At 36.7% G+C, this 9,504-nt stretch overlaps 1 protein-coding gene across 1 annotated transcript in view; it reads left to right on the top strand.

Annotated features, from left to right (window-relative positions):
- vstm2a (V-set and transmembrane domain containing 2A) overlaps positions 1 to 9,504 on the top strand; it is a 39,681-nt gene that overhangs the window by 2,337 nt on the left and 27,840 nt on the right. The window lies entirely within an intron of this gene.

The raw sequence follows: 9,504 nt of genomic DNA, 5'->3' as shown, positions 1-9,504 counted from the left end.
ACACACATACACTTGCACACACCCACACACACGTACTCTATATAGACATATGCATACACAGACATGCATGCACATACAGAGACATACACACACATACTCTATATAGACACACACATATATAAATATATATATATATATATATACACACACATATATGCACAAACACATGCACCCACACACACACACGCACAAACACACACAGACATACACAGACATTTACACATGTATACAAACAGACATATACACATATGTAATTACACACACATATACAAACATGCATACACACATAGAGACATACACAGAAACACACACCCATTAAAATTAATGCTATTAAAACACTGAGTGTTTTGATGGTAGTACACACACATTTGTAACATAAGTGTGTTAATAATAATGATGAATTAATGTTGATTATGATTATTTTTATCAGTGATAAGGTGTAGAAAACACACACACACACACACACTCACACATAGCATGATGTACTGTGAAATACACACATGCAAAATAATCCTACTTTATTCATCAGAAAATATTTGAACAGGTTGTGTAGACGCCGTGTTAAATAATCCAGATGTTGGAGAGCTTTATTTCAGCTAGGAGGAGTGTGTTTTCTACCCTTATGCCAGCAGTGTAAGCTGTTTTGCTCCTGGAGTTGTGTTGTGGATGAAGTATGGGCTGTATTATAATTATACTTGACAGAATATGCAGACAGAGATGTTAAGAGTTGTGTTTTGTGGGTTTATCAAATATATGAAAACACAGGCAGGAATTGAAATCAGCTTCTGCATGACAGATGAGTTTTGGAAGTCTGTTAGCTTCTTTTTACTGTAGAGAAATGACAGAAAGAGCAGAGTGATATGACACAATGCATAAGCATGCGTTAAACACTTATATTCTGCAGTTTACATGTGTTTGTTGCCTCATTACAAACAGGCACGGCATATTATCCTATTAGACCCCTTTATATAAGCTGTAATAGTAATAATGGTAACGCTGGTTTTCTGAAGGACAAACGACTGATCTGAGGCCTGTGTTGAGGATAGCTGTATGTGTGTGTGTGTGATTTGAGAGGACACCGGCTCAGTCCACTAGAGTGTGTTCTCGTTTGGCTCTATTTTAATGATCTAGGCGCAAAGTCTAAAGCTCATGGTGCAAAAGCATTAAGGTTGTGTCTGAATCTACTTTTGCTATTTTAAGGATGGATAAATCCACTCTGCGCCCGGCGCATGGTCTAACAGGGTCGTGATTATTCTCCTAATGAGTTCTGGGTGTGTTTTGAGCAAAACCTGCATTAAACCAATCAGAGTCTCGTCTCTCATTCCCTTTAAGAGTCAGTTGTGTCGCTCCAGGGTGCATGTATTTACATGGCGACTTTGTTTAACTCACTAACTGTTTTCTCACTAGTGAAGCGTTCAGTTTTTACACTTACAGAGCATCTGCAGCGTGAGGATAAAAAACGAGCCTCCTCCATTCAGCCTCTTTACTTTCTCTTTACTTTACTTTTCCTGTTTACTCCTTTACTTTTGTGGAGTAAGGAAACGGTGGAAACTCACTCCACTGAACACATCCATTAGTCCACATATTTAATTTCCTTTGTTAAGCACAGAGATTTGATCAAAACTATTCCTAAATTCAGTTCTAATCTCCAGCAGAGGAATAAATGAACAACAATATTGAAGTGTGGTCAAAACACTGAGTTATATCCAAACACACGTCCTGTTCTTATGCCCCATATGGTGATGCAGACGTCTCCAAAACCCCACAGCTGGACAAATCTACACTTGTGTTTATTAAAACAGATCTAAATCTGCAGATAATCAATAATACTGCTGATAATAATCACATTATACACATGCAGATTATCATGAATGAACTGAAACACCCCCTGAGGTGAAGAAGGCATGGAGGCAGTGCTGTTTATATTGATCATTTCTGGATCATTTTAATGCTTTAATTGTTTTCATCTGTAAAGATATTTGTGTGTTGCTGATCATCCTGTGTGTTTTCAGCAGTGTGTAAGTGTTTAGACCTCCATAGGTGCATAACTAACGCGCTCTGCTGGACTTTAGAGCAGCTTTTAGTTGGTCAATGGTGCTGTTGGTCTATTTCAGCTCCTCAGAATAGCAACGCTCCAACAATGCGCCTCAACACACCTCCTTTATAGACCAGCACACACATGAGTCCACAGAGTGGTGCAGATGGATTTACTATTTCAACAACGTGGAGCAAAATGTGAGAATTAGGGTTGTGCTGGTCTGAACATAGCAACAGATCACGCCTTGCATCTTTCTGCGCTGGGTGTATGATAGAGCCCTTTGTGTTCAACCACAAACCGTTGTGACAAATGAGTCAAAGTGTGTGTGTCGATACGTTGTTTCTGGTTCATGTAGGAAATAGACATAAGATTCTGATGGTAAGATACACTGTTAATGATTTTTATTGTAAATTACACAGTGTTTAACTTGGCGCTTATCATCCCCAGCCTAATGTTGACGTGTGTGTATTGTGAAGTGTGTGCAGATGCGGAGGTTTGTCATCTCCGACATCAAACATGTATATTTTTCTGCCTGATGGAGGTTTTTGTGAACAGTAGGATGGAGAAAGTCTCTGTTTGTTAGTGCTGTGATTGTGAAAGCGCTGTTGTTTCATCCTCCGCGTGCTGTCAGGCTTTGATCCAGCAGATCTGTCACTGGACGGAGAATCTGGGTTCAAGGTTTTGTTGATTGAATTTCATTCATCTGCTGTATATATGTAGCTGAATCAATATCTTTATTTATTTATCGAGTGTTCAGATGTTCTGAAACTAGTATTTTTGACGTCAACAGTGTGTGTACGGTTGAAGGCAGCATTATTAACCCTGCTGTACAATTTGAATTCTTTTTTTCAAATGTTTCACAAGTAATGTTAGCGAAGGAAGAAGATTTTCACAGTATTTCCTACTATATTTGTTCTTTTTAAGACCGATCGATTGTAATGAAAGCAGATTTAATCATATTTAATAATTATTAATCATTTTTAGGGTCAATATTGTTAGGGATATCTATTCTGCTCCTTTATACAAGCTGTAAAATGTGCCTCTGGTGTCTCTAGTGCAGGGGTGGGCACCGGAGCACCGGTGTCCTGCACAGTTTAGCTCCAACTCTGATCAAACACACCTGCTTATAGATAATTAGTGATCTTGGAGACACTGATTAGCATGTTCAGGTGTGTTTGATTAGAATTGAAGCTAAACTATGCAGGACACTGGCCCTCCAGGACCGAGTTTGCCCACCCCCGCTCTAGAGTGTGTGTGTGTGTGTGTGTTTGAGCTGAAAATAACACACAGATAATATTCTCCATCTCTCTGAAACTGATCCCTTCAGGCTTTGATCCTAATTGTGGCGTTTTGGTGACTGTCGCTTTAAATGCAAATGAGATTGTGCTCTTTTCAGAAGAGGGCGGAGCTACAAATGCATATGTGTCAGCATAATGGCTGATTGAAAACAAGTCTAACGTCATATGCTAATGAGGAAGAGATGGTCACTAGTGGGTGGGGCTTTTCCCGTCTAATGACATGTTCAAAGGGAGAATGTCAATCAAAGTGTTTCTGCAGACTGTGTCTAGCTTATGTAATTACCCTAGTTAAGCCTTTAAATATCACTTTGAGCTGAATATCTTGAAGAATATCTAGTCATCATGACAAAGAGAAAAGAAATCAGTTATTAGAAATGAGTTATTAAAACTATTATGTTAATAAATGTGTTGAAGAAATCTAGTTAAACAGCACTTGAGACATGTCTGGAAAAAGTTAACACTATACTGTTGTCTTGTACACATGTTGTATATGAACAGGTACAGTATGTGCTCTAGGTATATTCTTATAAACACTCCACATTACAAAAACACAATAAGATAACAAAAAATACATAAAAATACAACCAAATAAATTATTACCTGTATATAAGCCTGACCGCTGTACTGTCCACACTATTGTCAACCCTCATTCATTCATTCATTCATTCATTCATTTTCCTTCGGCTTAGTCTCTATTCCTGGGGTCGCCACAGCAGAATGAACCGCCAACTATTCCAGCATATGTTTTACACAGCGAATGCCCTGCTGCCACAACCCAGTACTGGAAACACCCATACACACTCATTCACACACACACTCATACACTACAGCCAATTTAGTTGATCAATTCACCTATAGAACATGCAAACTCCACACAGAAACACCAACTGACCCAACCGGGACTCGAACCACTGACCTTCTTGCTTTGAGGCCACAGTGCTAACCACTAAGACACCGTGCCACCTCTGTTTTTAACTTGAAAGTTTTAAATAAATAAGCAAAGTAACACAGTGCATGCATTTTGACTCTTATAAAGTTGCTGATCAGATACGATGTGGTTTCAGTTTAAAAATATTAATAGTAACTTTTAATTTAGGGTATCCTTGTTACCATTGTCCCACTATACTATATAAAAGCACTATACAAATAAACTTGAACTGAATTGAGCTGAGCTTCTGACCAAACGCTGGATGGCGTATTTCTGCATTAGAGTATAGAGCCTGGACTATCCTCACTGATATAAATAGCAGGAAAACACTCTGTATTTTGCCGTCAGCAATAGTGATTATCCAGTATGTGGACGGAGAGAGATGCTCATGTCCATTATCTGCAGCTCATCATGTCTATCAGAACCAGCGGTGGGATTATTATTCACACTTGTCACCGATGTCTTTTTGTAGGACGTCTCATTTTTGACAGATTTCCACCTGCAGCATGATACTCTCTAACTATATTCTACTCACATTTATTTGTAAAGGACATTTCACAAGAAGTATTGCTCCAAAAAAAGGTGTGTGTTATTACCTTGCAAAAAAAAACAGAAAAGGGAAGACAGGGCGGCACGGTGGTTAAAACTGTGGCCTCACAGCAAGAAGGTCCCTGTTTCGAGTCCCGGCTGGGTCAGTTGGTGTTTCTGTGTGGAGTTTGCATGTTCTCTACATGTTGGTGTGGGTTTCCTCCCCTAAACACGTGCAGTATAGGGGAATTGATGAACTAAATTGGTCGTAGTGTATGAGTGTGTGTGTGAATGAGTGTGTATGGGTGTTTCCCAGTACTGGGTTGTGGCTGGAAGGGCATCCGTGGTGTAAAACATATGCTGGAATAGATGTTGGTTCATTCTGCTGTGGTGACCCCTGAAATGGAGACTAATCTGAAGGAAAGTGAATGAATGTTTTCCCAACATATTGATCTGCGTGCAGTGATCTGATTAGTTGATCAGTTTTGGTACTGACTAATCTGATGTACATGCACAAAAATATCACCGTAAAGCATCCTGGAGAAATGATTACTGTAAGAGAGAGATCTGTGAGGGGTACACTCAAGTTTTTCAAGCATTTATACCATCTCCCTCCCTGTCTGAGCAGTTTGTTGGTGTTTTTCTTCCGTTCTGGAGTGTGTGTGAGTGTTTTTCACACCTCAGCACTGCTGACAGGTGAATGTGAACGGGGAAAATTAGACACTGTCAGACGTGAATCACCTCACAACATGTTTTTATCATCACTGCGCTTTTGTGCAAAGATGACTAGCCATGGCAATACATCAAATCACACAATTACAGCTGTTCAGCGCACATTCACACAGGTTTCATTCAACAGAGAGACATGTTGAGCCTGAAACAATTGAAATGTCAAGATTCGGCTGCATGATGTGACGTTTTAGTCGTTTTTTCTTTTACTTTGGGCTCTTTTGCATTTTTATAATAATCTGTCAACTAAAGAAATGATGGCAAAACTCAAAATATAAATGCTCTAAAATCATTAGTGTGATTAATAAAAGAACACAAGCATGTGTGTGTACATTAGCTCATCTTAATAGCATCTTTCTTCATTTTATCTTAAATGTTTGCTTATTTGGGGCGACATGGTGGCCCAGTGGTCAGCACTGTGGCCTCACAGCAAGAAGGTTGCTGGTTTGAGTCCCGGCTGGCTCAGTTGGTGTTTCTGTGTGGAGTTTGTATGTTCTCCCCGTGTTGGTGTGGGTTTCCTCTGGGTGCTCCGGTTTCCCCCACAGTCCAAACACATGCACTATAGGGGAATTGATGAACTAAATTGGCTGTAGTGTATGAGTGTGTGTGTATGGGTGTTTCCCAGTACTGGGTTGCTCCTGGAAAGGCATCCGCTGTGTAAAACATATGCCGGAAAAGTTGGCGGTTCATTCCGCTGTGGCGACCCCTGATGGATTAAGCCAAGGGAAAATGAATGAATGAATGTTTGCTTATCATAAGGGATAAATAGCTGGTGTTATACTGCTAGTACTAATGTTAACAACACTATAAAAATACTGTATTTCACACATTTCCTTCAAATCAATTAAGTTAACTTAATAATGTGTTCTTACAAATTTAAGTAAATTGAACATAAAATAATTAGGTTGTCCCCCAAAATGCCTGAAGAATTGTGTTGATTCAGCTCATATTAAATAAGTAGTTTAAACAAGCAGCAAAAGTGAGGTTTATTACACTACAATAATCACAGTTTACTGTAATAAAAACTAAAGTCTAAAATATATTTTGTGAATTGTGATGAATCAGTTTAAATGGATTAATTAATACCACCAAAACATATTATATTATATTATATTATATTACATTACATTACATTACATTACATTACATTATATTATATTATATTATATTACAGCTGCAGGTTTGCACCCTTTACTAGATAATTTTTTCATTTATGACATCACACTGTAATGTGTAGTAAATACTACAGGGTTTTGGAAAAATACTATAAGTACTTTGATCTGTTGTGGTGATTCTACAGTTGCTATGGTAACACAACAACTAAAGTATCTGATATGTTGTGGTGATTCTACAGTTTCTATGGTAACACAACAACTACACTAACTGATAAGTTGTGGTGGTTCTACAGTTGCTATGGTAACACAACAACTATAGTAATCAATCTGTTGTGGTGATTCTAATGTTGCTATGGTAACACAACAACTGCAGTAACTGACCTGTTGTGGTTATTCTACAGTTGCTATCGTAACACAACAACTATAGTAATCGATCTGTTGTGGTGATTCTAATGTTGCTATGGTAACACAACAACTGCAGTAACTGACCTGTTGTGGTTATTCTACAGTTGCTATGGTAACACAACAACTATAGTAATCGATCTGTTGTGGTGATTCTAATGTTGCTATGGTAACACAACAACTGCAGTAACTGACCTGTTGTGGTTATTCTACAGTTGCTATGGTAACACAATGACTGTAGTAATTGATCTGCTGTGATGATTCTGCAGTTGCTATGGCAACACAACAACTGTAGTAATTGATCTGCGGTGGTGATTCTACAGTTGCTATGGAAACAGAACCACTACAGCAAGTGGTGACAATTGACCCAATACTGTAGTTTTCTACAACTATAGTGTATATTACACTACAATACACCACAGTTTACTCTAGTAAAAATTAAAGTACACTACAGTATTTATTAATTTATCAGGTCACTATAGTTAATACTACAGTATGCTGCAGCATTCATTAACTAAGAGTTGTAAATACTATAATACATACAGTGTAAAACACCTTACTATTATTTAAAAACACTACTATTTTTACCATAAATTACTATAGTATTTATATTTTCTATGCATTTTTTTCATATATGATGATCATATTGAAGGAAATCTGAACTGGGGAAACTTGTAATGTGAAGTGGACACTGACAAGGAAGTGCAGATCCAATAATATACTATATAATATATAGAGCAAACCGCCGTGTACAGGCAAATCCAGATTCAGGGGCATACAACAGGAGGAGAGTCAAAAAGTCAAGCTGCAGACAGGAATCAACAATTAAACAAGGCAAGGCAAGGAAAACGCTTTGTAAAGTTAACAGTACAAGACTCAGCCCTGATGTGTGTGTGTGTGTGTGCTGTATAAATAGTCCATAACGTTCCTCCGGCTGTGTGCGTGTAATCAATTGTGATCTGGTACAGGTGTGTTTGGGGCACGACTGGATATGTAGTCCATATAATGGCGGATTTGTAGTTCTTTACTGATCTGCAAGGATTAGACCGCTGGTGATTGTGATAAAACTGTAAACTGTGACGTTTATATGACACATTTCTGAGCTATTCTTGGGAATATAGATCTAGAAACTCACAACTGCAGGAAGTAAAGTAAAAGTACATGGGTTTAGATCGAGGTTAAGATAATGAAGATAAATAATCAGACAAGATAACGCAGGGCAGATTGCACATTGACTATGATACACAGGAATTGAGTATATTAGTGAAACGCTTCCCAATCGTGACTCATCATAAGCAGAGTTGGATATTTAGTATGGACCGCTGGCAGATCCTGCAGTTCTGGATCCAGCGCTGCGGCTCTCACACTCTTGCCAAACAATCTAGATATATAAGAGTTCAAAGAGAATGTGTCAAGTGTTATTAATGTGCAATAATGTTGTGCCATACGCTCCCATTCAAAAGCTCAGGGTCAGCAGGAGAAATAAAGATGCTTATTCTGAACTCGTCATTAAATCATCTTTTTTGAGCAGCACAGTTATTTTCAGCAGACAGTAAGAGTTTGGTCACGTAACATCTTTAAGAATAGAAAGACAGTAATAATAAGTACCATTGAGTAATAATAAGATCATTTCAGTATTCTCTTTTTCTCGTTTCCTGTTTATTAACATTATTTAATTCTTTTCCCTAACATATTCCCCAACATTATTTTTGTTTTGTACTAATTTTTGGACTGTGAACTTTTTTGAGTCTCACTTATCTTGTCTGACTGTGAACTTTTTTGTTAGATTAGGTCCAGTTTTGTCTTATTTACTGACTAGTCTAATAAATGACATTTTTTTTAAATTTCTTTGTTTGTTTTTTGTTTATTTATTTATGGAAACATGAATTAATTAATGAGTTTGTTTATTTTTCATTTATTTATTTATTTATTTATGGATACATGAATTAATTAATGAGTTTGTTTGTTTATTTTTCATTTATTTATTTAATTATTTATGGAGGGATGATTTAATTAATGAGTTTGTTTGTTTATTTTTCATTTATTTATTTATCTATCGGTTTATTTATCAATGAATGAATGAATTAATTAATTTATGAATTGGTTTGTTTATTTTGTTTTTCATTTATTTATTTATAGATAAATGAATGAATTAATGAGTTTGTTTATTTTTCATTTATTTCTTTATCTATTGATTGATTTATCAATGAATGAATGAATTTTTGATGCATTGGTTTGTTTGTTTTTCATTTATTTATTTGTGAATGAATGAATCCATCAATAAGTCAGTCAATCAATACATTAATTATGGCTGAATTAAATCATTAATTAGTTAGTTTGTTTGTTTATTTTTCATTTATTTATTAATGAATGGATGAATCAATAAATCAGTCAATCATTTATTTGTTTATTTATGAATGAATGAGTTCATTTATTTATGAACAAACAAACAATTGAATGAATGAT

Source organism: Danio aesculapii, chromosome 24, assembly GCF_903798145.1.
Source record: "Danio aesculapii chromosome 24, fDanAes4.1, whole genome shotgun sequence".
Classification (NCBI taxonomy): domain Eukaryota; kingdom Metazoa; phylum Chordata; class Actinopteri; order Cypriniformes; family Danionidae; genus Danio; species Danio aesculapii.
This window is presented reverse-complemented; position numbering and strand designations above follow the sequence as displayed.